Source organism: Halictus rubicundus, chromosome 8 (assembly GCF_050948215.1).
Source record: "Halictus rubicundus isolate RS-2024b chromosome 8, iyHalRubi1_principal, whole genome shotgun sequence".
Classification (NCBI taxonomy): domain Eukaryota; kingdom Metazoa; phylum Arthropoda; class Insecta; order Hymenoptera; family Halictidae; genus Halictus; species Halictus rubicundus.
Genome location: NC_135156.1, coordinates 6,982,619 through 6,994,958, shown reverse-complemented (window position 1 = coordinate 6,994,958; position 12,340 = coordinate 6,982,619). Strand labels below are relative to the sequence as shown.

General features: G+C 42.2%; 1 protein-coding gene and 1 long non-coding RNA gene across 3 annotated transcripts in view; both read right to left on the bottom strand.

Annotated features, from left to right (window-relative positions):
- LOC143356453 (uncharacterized) overlaps positions 1-12,340 on the bottom strand; it is a 546,949-nt gene that overhangs the window by 138,442 nt on the left and 396,167 nt on the right. The gene's annotated exons all lie outside the window — the stretch shown is intronic.
- The window catches only part of LOC143356461 (uncharacterized), a 185,959-nt gene continuing 184,318 nt past the window's right edge, over positions 10,700-12,340 (bottom strand). The window contains exon 3 of the long non-coding RNA XR_013082673.1: positions 10,700-11,747. This is a non-coding gene — a long non-coding RNA (uncharacterized LOC143356461). The remainder of the gene's footprint in view (positions 11,748-12,340) is intronic.

Below are 12,340 nucleotides of genomic sequence, written 5' to 3'. Positions count from 1 at the left end.
TCAGTTTCAAAGTAAAATATCAATTTCCTGGATAAAGTAAGGCGAATTCCAGTGTGATTACTAGACTGTGGATCGTTATGCATTTATGGTTTCTGAAAATTTTCAAAGAATACTGGAATATCAGAATTTACTACGATTTTTATATATATCAGTTCTATACAGTGATTTCTCCATATATGTCGCCAAGGCCTGCATGATAAACGTCGCGGAATTATCCCCACTCCCGCGGGGTATACCCTGTGAGGGGCCACGAAGCTCGAGAGGCCTCCTGCACGATACGCGACGCTAGCAAGACCCGTGTTGTTGACATATATCGAGAATCCACTGTAAAGGCTACCACCATTGAAAAAAGGATTTTATTTAATTCCACTTCCGTAAAATTCGTCCACAAAAATTGCATAAACATCCACAGTCCAGTGATTACATTAGAGAGAAAAGAAATCGAGTTTCCGGCTGCGTCGCAGTTCCTGTATTCGAAAACATTGAGGTCGATGGTATTTCCTGTTGTCTCGCAGTAAATCATTCTGTGAGAAACATCTGCTTCAGCTCCTCCCTTTGTGGACGTGGAATCAGTTCTTTGTTTCGCCCGATCCCGCTTTTTGCCCGGCGTCGCATCAATGCTATCGTCTTGGTAACGTCCTTAAGAGGAACTGCAACTATCGTCACCCTCGTTTTTTTACTTTTCCCTCCGGGCTCCCGCCCGGATTTTCTATACTTTGTACGGACAGCAAAGCCGTGTGTACAAGTTTTATTTCGAGAACTTAAAACGCGACACGTGTTTGGCATAAACTTACTCCCATAAGTTTCGCTGCCCGGCTACGAGCGGGCTTCGAGAGACCCCGGCGAACGTGTAATTCACCGTGTATTTTTCGTTTACGCGGCTTTATATTTGTCCCCCCGGGCTGTGTATTGCACGTCTGTCGTCGACGATGTAATACAAAATGGGAAATAATACCGGCGACTCGAGTATTAACGACCCGAAAGATCTTAATTGGATGGAGGAAGAAGATATTGAGGCTACGTCATGAACAGCTTGGCCCTGTTGCATCTGCTACACGATCCCTGTCCCTTCCTCTCATTTGTCTACGGATCCGAAAAGTATTTGAAATATTCCAGTCTCGAGAAATTGTCGATGCATAAATAGCGATGATTACGATCAAGCAAGTAGAAGAATAATGATTCAATTTAAAGCTTCAGGCTTCTACTTTAACGAACCGCCGTTCATCTTTGCGTAAGACGATTTCTAAATAAATCTGACAATTTCTAAATCTCAAGTAAAATTTTTTTCGTGACTGGAATCACCGAGGATTCAAAGATTAGAGCTTCCCCTTTACAACCTTAGAAATTGTTGCACGATTTTTTCCAGTCGTTTTAGTAAGATTTAAATGAAAACTGATCAGAAGCATACCGCGCGAGGACGTATTAAAATTATTATCATAAAAAAGAAATTTTCACTTGATTCCTGTATCTTGCAATTGATGCGTAACTGTATTTTGCATACGGATCTGCAGTATATTTTTGAATTTCCTCTGACCTGAAATAAAATTCCACTTTGTTGCCGTCCTGAATTTCCTTTGTCTTTCAGGAAGTTATTAACGACGAAGTAGTCCTGTTCTAATTGTCGTGCGAGGGGTTACCTGATTTGGGACAGTGGAATTGTTTCAAAGGAGGCGAGACTAAACGATTCAAAGGTTAGATAAAACGGAGTTTCCCCTCAGTTGGAAACAAATGTAACAGCAACTCCGGAAAATAACTAGCATGGATGTTGCCACAAATAGGAACATGTATGCATTGTTAGCTAATAGTATGAAACCAGGTCATGGCAATTCTGAAAGAGGTACACGTGATTCCGCATAGTTGCAGTGAATATAATGGGATATTCAAATTGAACGCAGACAAATTCCACACATTTTGCTTTGATCATTGTAGTGATCACACTACTAGAAAATTTATTGCAGGATCAACTAATCAATTAATACTAGGATCAACTACTCAATTTATTGAGGACGCAGGCGCACATGGTCCCTCGCGAGGTGTGCCGCCCAGTGGATAGGCGAACTGACTAAGATCGTGTAGGTCCGTTCGGCTTAGATCAAGCCACTTTACTGTGAAACAAAAATTCACCCGAAACTATTATTGCACCGACCACCACCACGCCAAATGTTTAGTGTAACATCCGTTACGGGGCAGCTAAGTATCCTTTGATATAATAAAAGATCCGGAACGCGGAATCTCGTTGACAAGAAATGAAAGTTTCAGGGGTTGTCAGTCGAATACAGCGGCACCGGAGAGCGAAACAATTCTTGTAATGATTCATCGCGTTCTCGCGCGATAACGAGCAACTTTCTTGCCGTGGTAGAATATGGAAAGGAGGAGGGAACCATAGGAGACCGCATTAAATAAAAATTACAGCCTCGAAGAGGTTTTCCGGTGGCACGTCAAGCTTTCCATTGTGCGCCGCGCCGGTAGCTTTCATTATTTCCGTTCCCTGAAGGAAATCTACCAGCGCCCGGCGAACTTGTCCTAGCTTTTCGCTTCGAACCGGAACCGTAATTCCCTCCGCCCTTTTTTCCCTTCCCCGCTCGACCGAAGGGAAAGTTCAGGTAAATTCGTGCGGTGTGTATAGTGACTCGGTGTAATATGCCACGGTAAGGGAGTTTTCATCATTTTCAAAAATTGTTTGCATTACAGTGATTTCTCGATATATGTCGCCAAGGCCTGGACGATAAACGTCGCGAAATTATCCCCACTAACGCAGGGTATACCCCGTGAGGGGTCGCGAAGCTCGAGAAGCCTCGGACGCAGAGGAGTGAAAACATAACACGGCTCCTGGACGATATATGTCGTTGACATATATCGAGAAGCGACTGTATAAGTGTTCTAGAACATCTGTGCTGAAGTTGAATGAGCGAGCGCTATTTTCCATTTGTGAATTAAAAAATTACGGAGAAGTGGCATGTTCGCCAACGTGACGTATTACACCGGGTCACCCCACACCGTGTTTCGCGTTGTCGTACCCAATATAATGGCAGATAAAGCGGCCAGAAGTTGCCAGAAGTTGATAAGTGGGTTGCTAGATACGGGCACCCCTGTCATACAACTTTTCGGGGGCTGTCCGGAGGCTTAAGTTTCGTTTTATCTCGAATTCTTCGGCAATCGGGCGAAGTTACTTTCCCAGGATTTTCTCCGGAGCTATGATTTATAGGCATTTGAAACGCTCAAGACTATCTCGCTCGTAAAAAAAAAAAACGAAAAGAAAAACACCATGGTGCGATTACTCCCCGTGCTCGCGTGTGGATTATAAGGAAACCTGTTCTTTTCAAATTTCTGTAAATCCTCTCGGCTTGACCACCCCCCCCCCTCACCCGTGTAACCAAAGTGTCAATAAACGTCCCATAAATTCGATTCGTCGTATATTAAAGTTTTTTTTCTGATATTTATTGTTGCGCACCCGCATAATTTATATTGACAACCGTTAAGCATTTTTATTATCATTGTACGATTCACCAATAAATTGCAGAAGTTGTGCTTGTTCATGGTGCAAATGGATTATGTTTCTTAGCGTGTGTCGGGACGTGATGTATGTAGGTAAGTTCGTTTCCCTTGTCTTTCTTTGTTTATTTATGGAATAGGAATTTTGCGCACTTTTGACAAAAAGGAGTGAAAGATAAAATAGTGGAAATGTTAGAAGAAATTCCGGGTAGCGTTAATCGAATTATTAATAGAAGATATACATTGTTGTTTGCAGAGAACAATTTTTCTCGTGCATAAAGGTTCGCAGTCTAATCGTCGCGATTACAGGCGACGCTTAGGTGGCCAGTGTAAGTGGATAGTGACAAAATTTTTCGTCTTTAATTATTTCTTTATGAAACCTTTACGAACATATTTGTGACATTTTTCTGAATAAAACAAGCCCGCACACGACATACTTCGGAGCGCAGTTCCTCGTTCAATTGACGATTTGGTCGAACCTCGATTATCCGAACGGACATTTAAATTCTTCATTACTCGAATACACGTGTTTCATATGTAAACACTATAATCCTAACACAGAGGACTTATTGTACGAATCAGTGAAGATTTAATCTATCTCTGTACCAATCAGTACGGATAATGGAGGCTCCACTGCATCGTGAATTAAACAAGTAAATACGCTTCAAATTGTATCGTGTTTGGGCTCATTTTAATCAGAAAAATGCCACGAATATGTCCCTAAAAGAATGATTAAAAAAAGAATAAATATGTTTGTACGTCGGATCATTATGTCTCTTCAGTCAGCTAAAAAGCCTCTGCGTTAAAAAAAGTAAACGAGCTTTGACAATCAGCCGACCTTAGGCCTCTGGGTATCACCAAAAAAGTCAGAACTGTCGCTCGGTGAATTTTCTGGTGTGCACGAGTGTACTGCAATTACCGATGATTTGTCGATGATGCCACTTCCTCCGCTGGTATCCCCGGGGCCGCGGCGACAGTCAGCGGGGTCTATAATGTGACTGATGAAGTAATACATCACATCTAACTAGAACCGCGGTAGTATCGGGGACCGAAATCAAATTTCCTGCCACTTAATAAGATGTGACAAGCGGTCACGTGACTTTAATGAGAGCCGTAGTGTGCATGTGACCATTCGGGGTCATTTGCAGGCGCGCGTACGGAACAATACGGTGGTGTTACACGGCCGTGTGGCCATCCCATCGCGTGAATCGCGTCATTAAACTAGCGGTGTGCCTCCGCCTTGCAAGTTCTGCAGGCCGAGCGCATAAAAGAGGTCCCATTACCGGCGTGGCCCTTGTGTGTCTCGTAAAAAGTCACGTCCGCGCATCGAATCATCCATCAGAACCCGCCTTATCGGTCTGCCTCTGGTTCGCCGGGGCGCATGCGAAAAAACACCGGCCGGAAAGGGTTGGAAAAGCGCGGGGGTGGCCAGGATTACGATGTTAACGACGATACGCGTTTATCGGTGTATCGGGGATTGTTGGGCACGAGTAAATTAAATGGGGATGCCTCCTGACCAGCCGTAACGCCGCGCTTTTTTTAACGCGTTCGATGTCATGCTACTTGTAGGCCGGCGCGTTACCGGGCATAAGTATCACGACGTTTATGGCTTCCCAGGAATGTACCGAGCAAATAGTTGGTCCCGATCGCACATCTGCACGATGCAACCACCGTGCCTGTTTTTTTCGTTTCGGATTATCCGAGTACTGTGCTGCTGTTTTAGCTTTATTTCGTGTCGCTATTTTTCACTACAGTGATTTCTCAATATTTGTCGCCAAGGCCTGGATGATAAACGTCGCGGAATTATCCCCGCTACCGCGGGGTGTACCCCGTGACCTCGGACGCCGAGGAATGTAAACATAACACAGCTCCGATGTTTCTCCTGGACGATATATGTCGTTGGCAAGACCCGTGTTGTTGACATATATCGAGAATTGACTGTAATTCCCTTTATAATCGTGTATCTAACTTTGCAGGCCCCAGGTAACGGCAATATTAACCCTCCGTGGGCACACTGGTTGTTGTTTACGTCTACGCGAAAATTTCAATTTTGAGCCCTTTCAAAGGCAACCTAGGGGGACCCTAATTTTTTCCGTATTTATCCCGTGACATTTTTATATTTTATCGATAAAAATTGTAACGTAGAGACTTGAATAAGTGTCCTAGAATATGTTCAGATTTATGAAAAGCCGAAAACAGTAAACAAAAAATATTCTGCGGAAGGGGAAAATAAGTGTGCTCATGGGAGGTTTACAATTTTCATGAATTTTCGTTCGAATGACAATGGCGATGCTGATTCTAGTCAACTAAATTAAATTTTCACTATTCCTTTAATTTCAGTTGATACTTTTATGAACTGCAACATCTAGTCCTGATACTTAGAAGACGCGTTGGACGTTGTGTCATATTTTTTCAAGACATATTTATTCTCGAGCATTTTTGAGCGATAACATGCTTTCGTTAGGAAAATACGAGCGCCCTCTCCCGGTCGAAGGTAATCATGACGTAGTATCCTTTCAGAAAACAATTTTTTGTGCGCGGCTGGATACACATAAATATCATTTTATTCGCATGTCAGTTCGTGGTTGATATTTCTATCGATGATGTGGCTCGGTGCATTCCGTCGGAATATCCTCGTAAAATATGAGTAAAACTCGAATAAAACTGACACGGGGACTCTAAACCCGGCCACGGCAATAACAAGAACTGAATAATCAAGAGTTGTCCCTGCTTTTATGTTTTTCTCGTGCCGAGCGTCAACCATGATCGTAATCAGACCCATCATTCCCTAAAGTTTGACCTACATTCCATCCAAATGTAAGATTTCGAACTTTTTTCCGTGCACCAGTATCATACCGTATGTAAATCTCACACAATTTTTATTTTCCATGAAGATCTGCAGTTCAGTTCCACCTATCGAATTCAATCACATTAAAGATATTATCGAACGAGATAACTAGTCTGTTTTTTTTTAGGGTATGGAATGGCAAAATTTATATTGGGTGCCCCAAAAATGTACTTCCTTGAAAGGAGCGACTCCCGAGATGATTTGGAACAACTTTTTCATTTGCGAAAATGTTCTCCACGGCTTTGTTAAGGAGTTATTAACAAAAAACGCGGACCAATCATAGCGCGGCTACAGCGGCCGGATTTCGGCTCAGCCAATGCCAACGCCACGAGTCGCGGTCCGCCCGCTATAGCCGCGCTCTGATTGGTCCGTGTTTTTCCATAATAACTACTGAACGAAGCCGCGGAAAACATTTTCGCAAAGAAAAAAGTTACTTCGAATCACCTCGGGAATCACCCTTTTCAAGGAATTAAAAAAAAAAAAGAAACACCAACACCTTCCCCTTGTCAGTTGTAATATATTTAGCATCCAATCCAATCAGCGGATGTCCTTTTAAGTTTGCACTGTACCCCAGACAGTCGTGACCGACGCGAATTCAGGGAATTCCCCATAAAAGGCGGCAGAATTTCAAACGGATCCGATATTACCATCGGGGAACGACGGTCGGTCGACGTGGTAACACGAGTTCCGGGAATTCCGGCTAATAGCCGAAAGATTCTGTTCGATCGGGGCATTTCCGATCTCGCGTTATGCGGCATTTTCGACGAAGTATCGTCGGATTGCCGGGGCGCGGTAATCTTCGGAGAGAAAGGATAACAGAGGATTACGAAACTTCGAGGCGGCTTAAACTTTCTAGGCTTATTTTTAATTCACTGGGCGCGCCTCCGTATCCTTGCCGGTTACGCGAGAAGACGTTCTCCGAACGGTTCGTATTGGAATCGCCTAGGCCCTCTGTACGTGTATACATATACATATATATATATATATATATATATATATATATATATATATTCGTCCCCTTTCGAAAACTATTTACCCGACGTCGACGGGGACAACGCGATTCCGCTCGCTTTGAATTTACAATGGAAAATTTCCGAATATATCGAACGGCACTCGCGCGCCGAAGAAGAGGCTGCTTTCGTCGACGAACGGGAGAACCTCGTCACGGGTGTTGAATTTCAACGCGAGATTGCTGTTACCCGTGATTTTTCCTGCCACGATCGGTTTCCCCGGCGATGCGTCGCCGCCGGACGACTGCGAATCGCTTGCGGGGCAAACTTTGAACATTCATGATTTTTCTGCTGGCATTATTTTTTTTTTAATCGTATTATCATCACCGAATTGCCGCTTCGACAGCGAGAGTCGAGAACGCGAACTGATACGACATACAGGATGGGGCACTTGAGCGGGAACGCGTAAATGTCTCTGGTAACAACGATTTCATGGAAAAAGTGCTGGGGATAAGGTTGTAATATTTTAGATGCAACGTGCAGCAGTTATTTTCTCCAGAGATTTCAGTGTCACCGGTACTTGTCACATTTAGCTGCAATTAAGATTTTCGCTTTAACACTTTCACTGCCAAACTAGAAACCTCAAAAATTCCATAAAATCACAGTAAGTTATTTAATGAAATAAAAATTGAAAGAATTAAATGTATGATATTGAGTAGTCATTCAACCTTCTTGCGTTTTACAGATCCTAACCAAATTTGGTACAATTAATATATTAACGTAACAATTCGTTTTAAAACCTGGACAAATAATTCCGTCACCCACATTTGGGGGACATGGCAGTCAACGTGTTAAACTGCAACACAAAATAATATTGGAATTGTCATTTCGGTGAGTTTAAGCACAAAATTTTGGAGATCTCCATCATTATCACGGACAGTTTGCCATCTTTTCTGCAAATTTTCAATCCCCAGAGAAAGAAAGGCCACGTCCACCAACAGCAAACCTGGATCCACCAGATTCTTTGCAAATAATTGATTACTTATGGGTACCCCTAATATTAAATTAATGAACGAGCTTTCATTCAGTTTTCTATATATTCGAATATGGAGTGGAATTCTCGATATTTGTCAACAACACGGGTCTTGCCAACGTCGTGTATCGTCCAGGAGACATACCCGAGCTGTGTTTATGTTTATAATTCCGCGACATTTATCATCGAGGTCTTGGCGACGTATATAGAGAAATCACTGGACGCATTTATATTCTTATGGTTGACTACAGGAGCTCAACATTTGCTCTTTTGATTTCAAGTTGCCTAACAACGTTCTTCATATGTGAGTATGAAAAGAATAATCCAGTAAAAATGATATTGTCAAGCAATTATTGAATCTTGAAATCCTTACGGTTTCATAGAATTGTTTTCACTTTCAGTGTTGTTCAGAAGTTGCGTTGCGACAGCAAGTCTTAACGAATAAATAGTATATTGTGTCGCTGTTGACGCGATACCTTCGGCGTGATATAGTTGCGCCAATTATTATACGGAAGTACTTCTGCAACACTTTTTACCAGTTGTGTCGCGGCAGCTTTCCTCGTACCCTTAACCAACACACATTTAGGTCTTGCGGGGAAGAAGAAAAGCTGAGCAATTTTTAAATATTTTGAACACAGGCTGCTTTACTTGATCTTGATAAAGACCTTGTGTATCCAGCACTCGAAGAAGTTCGCTCGCCGTCGATACTTAAGGGGGCCGGCAGGCATTTGGCCTTGACTGTCACGCTATGTTATCCTGTGCCTTTTTTCTAGACATTTTACGTCTTAAATAAGTAAGTAATCAATTAAAAATGCATACCACCGTGTTTGTACATGTCTTCGCTATGTCTGTATAGAGCCCTTTTTTCGATACGAACACTAAATCTCGCGAAATTAAGAGAATCTCTCAGCGGCAGCCATCTTGTGACGTCATACTTGCTTCAGAATTCGAATTTTCTGCCGAATATTGTTAATTACTCCCCGATGAGGTAGAAATTCGAAATTTGGGCTCTATACAGACATAAATTGGACTTTTAGGAAACACAAGTGACCACTTTTAAACTGCTCATTGCAATATTGAAGCGATAGTTTGAAAAGGTTTTGACCCATGCATAAGCATATGGATTTCAAACCCTGCCGGCCCCCTTAAAAGTAAAATACCGATCCGTAGCTCGGGGCATCTACATGTCAGAGATAAAGAACATAGACAAGGAAATGGATTCATTTACTTAGGAGTGGCGCACATATTGCTATGCAGAGCGCGTTTTAACCGGCAACGACGACGGGGGCAGGCAATCGCGAAGGAATCCACGAGACGGATATATGCGCTTGGTTCTCGTTCTGGCAGCCGACGGGAAAACCGGGAACGCGCACGCAAAATGACAGACAGCCCTGGAGGGTGGACTGATTTTATCGAGAGGATGGCCGCTGGGTTGCTCGGTTCAGAAAAGTATCACGGTGGCTGCCATGTCGTGCACCGGCGTATTTTTCCTTTTTTTTTTTCTTTTTTCTTTTACGGTTGCCTACGTGCAGAGTGTATTGTCACTATTCGGACGATAAGTCCGGGATTCGGCGAGTAGCCGACGAACGGCGAAGTGCGACATAAAAATTTCATATGGAACAGCCTTGTACTCTGGCCAAGGAACGATGGTCCTGATGTGTCGCCGGCCAATTTAGGGCTCCTTACGAGTGTCCGTGCGCGGCTTCTTACAAATATGTATCGCGATGCTATAGCGCCGGACCGAATGGACTCTCCCGGCCATTTTATTCTGCAGGCTTCAGGAGTGGGCGAGGGGACAATCGTACGAAAACTCTAAAAAGCCGATCTCTCTTTTTATACGTCTCTCCGTAGATTCGAGTCCTCTGTGCACTGTAACGCTCTTTTTATACCTCCATTTTTAGAGAGTTCCTTAAGACGAAATTTGGCTCTGCGATTAACCCTGTTGCGCTACTCAGGTGAAAGTTTACTCATTTTCCGTCCTAGATACTGTACGATATTTTATTTCTTTACTGCTGTACTTTTTTTCTCTTTTTTTTTTATTCCCGTTTTCATTTCTTTACTGTTGGGGAGACTGTATAATTTTTGTTGTTTCTTTACTGTTGTTGATACCGAAAAATTGTTCAGTTTTGTTGTTTTTATTGCTGTTCTGGATGCTACACAATTTTTCACCCCTTCATTGGTTTATTTTTATTTCTATACCGCTGTTTCGATTTCTTCGCTGCTGCGATTATTCTCCAATTTTTCATTTCCTTATACGCCTGTAGATGCTGTGCTTTTTTCTCGTTCCTCTGCTGTTGTTTTCGGTCGTTTATTGTGCAGACACTGTGCAATTTTTTATCTCTTCACCGTGCAATTTTTTATTCCTTCACTGTGCTATTTTTTATTTCTTTACTGGACAAAATGTTTTATTTCGTTTCGGAACAGAATTGATTAAACGAAAATGGATAAGACTTGCAGGTGGACATTTTGCGCAACGCAAAATGGGAGGAAGAAACGAGGTGTATCTCTTGAACACTTTTGGTGAAAGTTTAAGCTGAAATTTATTTGCATAATCGCGAAAACCGTGCGGTTCCATCTCCGGGAGCGGTGCAGTTCCATTTTCTTTTTGTCGGCGCACAGATGCGGTTGTTAGAAAAATCGAGCCATAACAGGGGTCGGGCTCATTAAACCATGCAAATTTTTTTCTATCGCGTTTCTTTTATCTTCAACTTAAGGCGGACCAATAGCCCGATCTACTTACTACGGTATTATCATCGGCGAGTGCAATATCCGTGGAGGTTTGAAAAATTCCTAATATCCGGTGTATTATTTATGCGAACGGTATTAAGACCTCGAAAGGATAGCGCGGAATAGAACGGAGCGTTCGGAATTGAAGGAAAGAATGTGAAACGGTTTTAATGAAATGACCCGGAGCTAAACGTTCTCATCCCCCACTGTCTATTTGATGTCTGACCACTCCCTCAGGGTTGTTTTTCAGCTTGTCGGCTAGGCACGTTTCAGAATTTCATTGGTCGCGTGCGTTTTGTTGGAAGTCTGTCTACGTGGTGTACAAACACAGACAGGAGAACGAACAGTAGTTGTGAAAAAAAAAAATGAATGAATGAACAGATATTTCCTAGCTTTATACTGTTACTGTTCATATCAGACTACAATTCATTTGCCACCTTGTGTCAAGGTTTATATTTATTATTTGGAATTTCAAGGCTTTGTTGTACCTTGCACCTTGGAAATATTTGCTATTTTCCTGCAAGAATTCGCGACGATTTTATCGCGTTGAATGTTGGGAATTTGAAAGAAATATGCTGCGAAGAAATTATGACGCAAAAATCGATACAAATCTGTACGGCAATAATAATTTCGTTTACTTACTCAAAAATGATTGCTCCCCGATCTTTGTATCGAAAAATGCTTGTTGGTTCCTTACCTGAAAAAATTATTTACACTTGTATTATTAAAACTAGACCGAAGGCATTTTTATACAAAATAAAATTTTTCTAAGTGATCTGTTAGAAACAGCAATTACATAACAATTTTCCTTTAATAATTCCGTGTCAAAAATAGTACAACATACAGTGAATTCTCGATATATGTCATCGACGCGGGTCTTGTCAGCGTCGTGTATCGTCCAGGTACACCGCGGTAGTGGGGATAATTCCGCGACGTTTATCATCCAGGCCTTCGCGACATATATAGAGAAATCAGTGTATTCTTAAATTCTTCTAATGTCTTCAGATTTTAGTTTCGCTCGATCATTTCTATTGCGAATGCACAAAATCCGCAGTCCAACTACAACATAAGATTTAGAATATTTATACGTTATGTCCTAAGAAATATATTTTTACAATCAGACCAGAGAATTTTGATGCGCAAACGCTTTGCGAACAGCTTCAGAGACCACCTGCTCCCTGGACTCTTCAGCTCCTTTGAAGACTGCAAAAACTGTCATGGAATTTTAAGACCTGCTTAAATAGTTACAGGCTAATTACGACTTTGCCGGAAGACAACGTGGACAGAAAT